A 6570-nucleotide genomic window follows, 5' to 3' on the forward strand; every position below is an offset into this window, starting at 1 on the left:
GCTTCGGAGTTTTTGTACATGAAGCCTGCCTTCTTTTCCTGTCTTATACTGCTTTATCAAAAAAAAAAATTTGGGAAACCTGAAACATTCTGCTGCTTGCCTATAACATTCCCCTTTTATCTTTCCTGATCCTCTATTCATTCTATTGTTCTTTCATTGCAGAAAAATCCTTTTCGCTTTGAACGGTGATTAGATCACTAGACTTGAGTCACTCTGTGGAATTTGATTGGTTTAAACCTCTATTTGAAGGGGAGGGGAGGGAATCAATGTGGATTCTCGACATTTAATTCTAATTACTTATGGTTGATACCTTCTCCGTTCTGGTTTCATGAACAAGGGAAAATTTTTCAGTAGTTTCAATTAGGAGATTTGCTTAATGAATTGAAATTGGATAGCGCGATCTAGGCTCTGTGACTGGTGGATATAAATATCATCAGCACATATGTTATAACTGGCAAAACTTGTTCGCTTCCTCAGCTGCAGCGATTCATTGTCAAAATGGTTATGTACCATCAGTTCACAGTGGCATTGATACTGATTTCCGAGGCCAAGCTGACAACAAAGGTTGGTGCGGGGCCTTAGGAGACCTAATGTTCAAATCTTCTGCCCTCTCTGTTTTGTTTTGTTTTTCTTTCTTAGAAAAAAGTATATGGACTCTTATGTTGTCTTTGGTATGCATTCTTGGAATGCATTCTAGGTCGATTTTATATTTTCGGATGATAAAGTAGAGCTGTAAACGGATCGGATTCGGCTTGGATAGTGCTATATCCACATTCGCATCCGATTAGCTATCGGACGGATTCGGATTGTGTTAAACAAATACGGACACGGATACGGATCGGATATTTTATCCGTTTACATGTAAATATAGCTTTTTGGATAGCTATAGCTTATCCGTATCTGCATCCATTTAGCTTTCGAACGGATTCGGATAGTTCTAAACGGATACGGACACGGATACGGAAATGGATTTCGGCTATTCATATATACCCCTACGATAAAGTAGTTGTTTTTATCATCTTAGAATGCAAAAATTCGACTTAGAATGCATTCCAACAATGCTTACCAAACACAGTTTTGGTCTTGGTCTTGGATTGCCTTTTTAACTCTTTATTCTCCTAGATCCCTATAACCATTTTCTAATCCCTGTTGTTCTACAGCAAGTTTAAGCACTTCCACCTCAGTCTCAGCCGTCCATAAAGGCGAAAATCATTCTCTTATTGTCAAATTGTCTACATTCCTCATTATTGCTCTCCTATTATTCTTGTTTTACAATTGACAACTTTGATACTCTCATCCACACCAGGGAACATAACAGCCCCATATGACATCTCTTTTGTAGTTTTATTATACCAATGGGTCTTTTCTAAATTATTGAAGCATTAATAAGTATTAAGGTTTTCCATGTCAACCCCTAAGGCTACTTAAAAGGGGAAAAAATGCATAGGCTTTCTTTTCAACCATCCTAATAGAGGTAACACTTCAATGATTTTAATTTTCTTATTTCTTGTGGGATATAGGAGAATGATTACCGTAACAAGTAGTATTAATTCCAGAAGGGGGGGGGGGGGGGGTTGCTATTTCTATGGAATGAGGGTGATTAGCATGAAAACTTAGTCTGGTCAAACTAATGTTCTTTTTGTTTACTTCTGGAATTAAAATTATGTTTATTTTTAACTTATTTATACCATTAATCTGTCATCACCATGGTTTTGCAAGTTGGTGACATTTGTTTCTGTCGCAATAAATTATTGTTGTCACCAAATAAGTGAGTTAAGAAGTTGTAACCTGACTTGCTCGCCTGTTGTCTTATTTTCAAAGTTATTTAATATAAAGGTAATCTTGGCATTTCATACGGACAATGATAATTTTTTAAAATGATATAATGATAATTCACTTTCAACTTATTTTAAAATTTTTTTTTTACCCATTACTAAAATTAATTTTTGAGAATAAGACAAAAGGCAAAAAAGTAAATTTACAATCTTATTGTACAACTAGATTGTATCCTTACTTTTTTACCCCTTGTCTTATTTTATAAAGCCATTTAATGTTGCATTTATTGCACGGGTAAAAAGGGTATTTCAAATAAGACTTGTATTAAATGTTGCAGTAAATGACTTTTACCTTTGGGTTATGCACTCCTTAAGTCGTCCAAAAAATCCACTTGCACCCGCTGCTCTTCTGACAATTCCACATACACCCCTTGGTTTTTAAATTAATCCATGTTTTAGTCCTTGCCGTTAATACTAGGTGTTAGAAGTTAAATATTTTGTTTATTGGCCAAACTACCCTTTCTTCTAACTACCCCTATAATTTGAAAAGACATTTTTCCCTTCCCTTTCTACTTTCGATTCAGATCTATGGATGATTCTCTTCTTTTTCATTGTTTCTTTTGTGGACAAGTTCTTAATGAACCCTCCAAAACTCCAGCCAGAAACATGGTAATGGTAGGATGGGGCTTCATGGCAGTGGTGGTGATGGTGGTGGCTATGGCAATGGTGGTATTGGGTATTGTTGCATCAAGAACTGTGCCGAAGCGATCTGTTCTTGCAATACAGAATTAGCAAGAGAGGGTCGGGTTGTGCCTGCGTCTCCACTTCGATGCCTAAGTTAGAACTCTTAGCAACAGATAATGATAATTGAAGTCAGATGATTGTGGAAGGAGTTTACCCTGTTATTTATAGGCGATGGTGGGCAGAATCGTGCCCTAATAGGAAAGTAGAGTCCCCGGCGTGGAGTGAGAAATTTTAGGGGAGATTTTAGGGATAGCGTTGATCCCTTTGCACCTTATTAGGGGCCATATGGGCAATAATCTCTGGCCATGGTAGTTCATGGCAGGATTTGCATTAACAGAGTGTAGTGCTCAGGTCGTCTCCTCCCACTATGGGTCCAGTCACCCTCATAAGGGGGTCAGTCTGGCGATTCTTCGTAATGACACGAGGTCTGGCCTTGCGCGTGCGCCCTGTGAGGTATGGTGTTCACCCAAACCTCGCTCTTTATGAATCTGGTCAGCTCGTGCTTACCCTACGTGACCTCAGCTCGTCCATGATACACGTGTCAGGCTCTCATTGGCGGCTGACGTCTCCTGACATATCACGAGCCCCCCACTCCTCTAGGCATTCTCGGTCAGGGGAGTTGGATCGATTCCCGGCTTTAATGTCTGTCTTCACGCTTGGGGATCCGACGGTTGGCAATTGAGAGGGCACGTGATGGTCCACCCGTTGATTGATGCGTGGCAAGGGTGATGATGGTGCCTCGGGTATCACTACAGTCGTTCGGGCTCAATGAAGCTTGGCATTCCAATGGTGGAGCGCCACGTGGAACACCATTATGATGTCTCGGGCAGAGCTACGGTCCTCCATTCTCGACCCTTGATGGTTTTTTATTTCAGCCGTTGGATCTGGACGATTTCCCTCCTTGCCAAGGCCTATAAATTTGGAGCCTTTGCTTACCATTTCTCCTATTGTTGCCTTGCGTCCCCTGTGTTCATTTCTCGCTGCTGCTTCTTTTTCTTGCTTGCTTGCTTGCACATTGTCATACTGGTGTCCTGAACCTCATAGCTGCTCCAGCCTTCTTTGGTCGCGTCGTTCTCGTTCTCAAGCGCTTCAACTTTGTTCCTCTCTTCAAACTTCAACTCTTTCCTAGAAATTTTACTCAGTCTCTATGTCTTCTTCATCTTCTCAGCAGCAGCCCAGTAGGGGCTTCGGCAATATTCTTGGCATGAGTGGGGGTTCTGACCCCGAGATGAGTTCTGAAAGAACTCACGATGACCAGTTTGTACTCTTCGGGTCCAAGCATTTCGCTGCCCGCTATGGCCACTTGGCGGTCTCTTCCTCAGACCCCCCGAGGAGTGACCTAGCCCCTGCTCAAGTTTTGGAGGAGCGGGTGGCCGAAGGTGGTGAGCCCCTGGACTAGGAGGAGGGGGCGACTCTGCTTCTGAGGCACCTGAAGAGGATGTTAGGGGGGTAGACTCTTATGAGAGTGTTCTGACTGAGCGATCTCTAATCGCTTTGAGGGACCAGTTCGGGTTCCCCAAAGAAGTGTGTGCCTGGGCTCCAAAACTAGAGGAGAGGGCAAATGCCCCGCGCCAGGGGACTGTGTGTCTGTATGAGGTCGCGTTCACTTGCGGCCTCTGTCTGCCAGTTCGATCTTTCATGGTGGACATCTTTCGCCACTACACCCTCTCTCCGAGCCAGCTGGTGGCGAATTCGTAGAGGCAGATCTTCGACTTCTATCTCTTTTTGCTCAGCTCGGCCGTGATCGTCCTGGGCCCTTTTTGCCCATTTCTTCATGTTGAAGAGGGCATCGGGCGAGTGGTACTATTTGGCGTTGTGCGGCTAGAAGGGGTCGTTGAAGGTCGTGCATTTTATAAGCCACATGCCCCAGTCTGCCAAGAAGTGGAAGGACCGCTTTTTCTTCGTGCGGATACCTGAGGATCCCTTCAAAGCAGAATGGGAGAAGATCCGGTTGAGGACTGTGAACCTTGTCCCTGAGCTAAGCCGATACGATTAAGAGTCTCTCAGTTTGTGCTTGAATAGCGTGACCTTCGACATGCATGAGCTGAAGAACGAGGATTAGCTGGTCCACTATGGCCTGAGCTCGGCCTAGGGTGAGCGCCTTTGGTCCTCACTGTTGGTTCTTCCTTCAATATATATATATATCCTTGACTGCTCTTTATTTCTCTGATAGTGGACTTCCAGGTGGATGTGAGGTCACTCCAATCGTCTGCTTCGGAGCAGAAGAAGAAGGCGACCGAGGAGCAAGCTCAGCACTCCAAGGTCCCAGCTACTAGCGGCCCCTCCAAGGTCCCTTCGAAGGGTAAGGTTGCTCCTCCACCCCCAAAGGTCCCTCCTAAGGACCAGCATCCTCCTCTCAAGAGAACTCAGGACAATGTCGTTGATCTTGAGAAGGGGGAGCCATTAAAGAAGACCACCCTCGAGAAGACCCCCTTACCGCCACCCAGGGTGCCAGCGCTAGCAGCTCGCCCTAGGCTTCTGGGAAGGGGGCGTGACACCGGATAAACTTTCAGTGGAACATTTCCGAGGGTGACTCGACCTTCCAGGTCCCGAAGGTCGCCAAAGAGTGGATGGACCACGGCCTTCCTTCGGATCTAGAGGTCATCCGAGGGTTGACGAACGAGGACCTGGTCAACTCATTCGCCGCTGATTTTGCTCAGGTAAGCTTTGTTGCTTTCTGTATTGTCTATTTTTTTCCTGTAGTATATGTGTTTTCTGATTTAGGGTTGTCTTTTCAGGTCTCCAACAGGCTAGCGAGATCCAACAGAGGATGGAGTTCCTCGTTGACCTTTACGAGGAGGAGAAGAAGAAATGTAAGGCTGCGGAGGAGCAGTCGTTGGATGTCGGGACCCAGGTCTCGACCTTTGACTTTAAGGTCAAGGATATGGAGGGGATGCCCAAGACGCTGACCAAGCGCAAAGATGAGCTGGAGCAGGAGGTCCTCGCGGGCCAAAAGAAGATCCAGGGTCTTCAGAAGGCTTTGGTTGACCAGAAGGCGAGGGAGAGTGCAGCCTGTCTGGAGGCTGTTGAAGCGTTCAAGAAGTCGAAGGAGCAGAATGACTTCCTCACGTTGAAGGCTAAACAGGCCTACAACTTCGGCATTGGCAACACAGTCGGCTACGTCCTGGAGGAGAGCCCGGGCTTCAACTTCACTAAGTTCGAATACTACGTCCCTCCTCCGCCGAAGTCTCCAGATCAGGTCATTGCTGCCGACGCTGCTTCTCCATCTCTGGAAGAGCTTGTGCCTCCAGCTCCGGTTAACGCTCCAACTCCTGTCGATCTTCCCAGCCATGATTCTGCTCCTCCTTTAGATGCTGTTGTTCCTACAGACCCACCACCAGTCAAGAACTGATGATTTTTTTTTTTTTTTTTTTTTGTACTGCCCTTTTTTTTTAATGTAAATATCAAGACATCTAAATGAAGTATGTTTTCTCACTGTCTTCATACGTGAGTGTCTTCTTATTTTTCCAACTCTTTGGGTCATTTTTCTTCATGCATTCGCAGGGTCGAGTAGGTCTTTTGGTGCCAACTGCTAGAGTTGGCCTTTGTGTCCAATGGATTTTTTGTGCTGATCTCAGAGATCGGTTTTTTGGTGCCAACCTTTGGGGTAGGTCTTTCGGTGCCAATACTCGAGGTCGGTCTTTAGTGCCCGGTAAGGTCTTTCGTGCCGATCTTAGAGATCGGTCTTTGATGCCAACCTTTGTGGTGGTCTTTTGGTGCCGATACTCGAGGTCGGTCTTTAGTGCCCAGCAGGGTCTTTCATGCCGACCTCAGAGATCGGTCTTTGGTGCCAACCTTTGTGGTTGGTCTTTTAGTGTAGAGACTCAAACTTGGACAGAGGTTTTGCTCAAACCATAACCTTTTATTGAAGGGGGTCGTTATTACAAAGCCTAACTGAAAAAAATTTCTCAAATTCTCTGAGTTCCAAGGTCGGGGTATTTTGTTACCCCCTGGGGTCTTTAAGCAATATGTGCCTGGCCTTATTTGCTTGGAGACCGCATATGGACCTTCCCAATTCGGGTCCAATTTTCCTTGGCTTTGAGGTTGTGAG

Source organism: Telopea speciosissima, chromosome 5 (assembly GCF_018873765.1).
Source record: "Telopea speciosissima isolate NSW1024214 ecotype Mountain lineage chromosome 5, Tspe_v1, whole genome shotgun sequence".
NCBI lineage: Eukaryota > Viridiplantae > Streptophyta > Magnoliopsida > Proteales > Proteaceae > Telopea > Telopea speciosissima.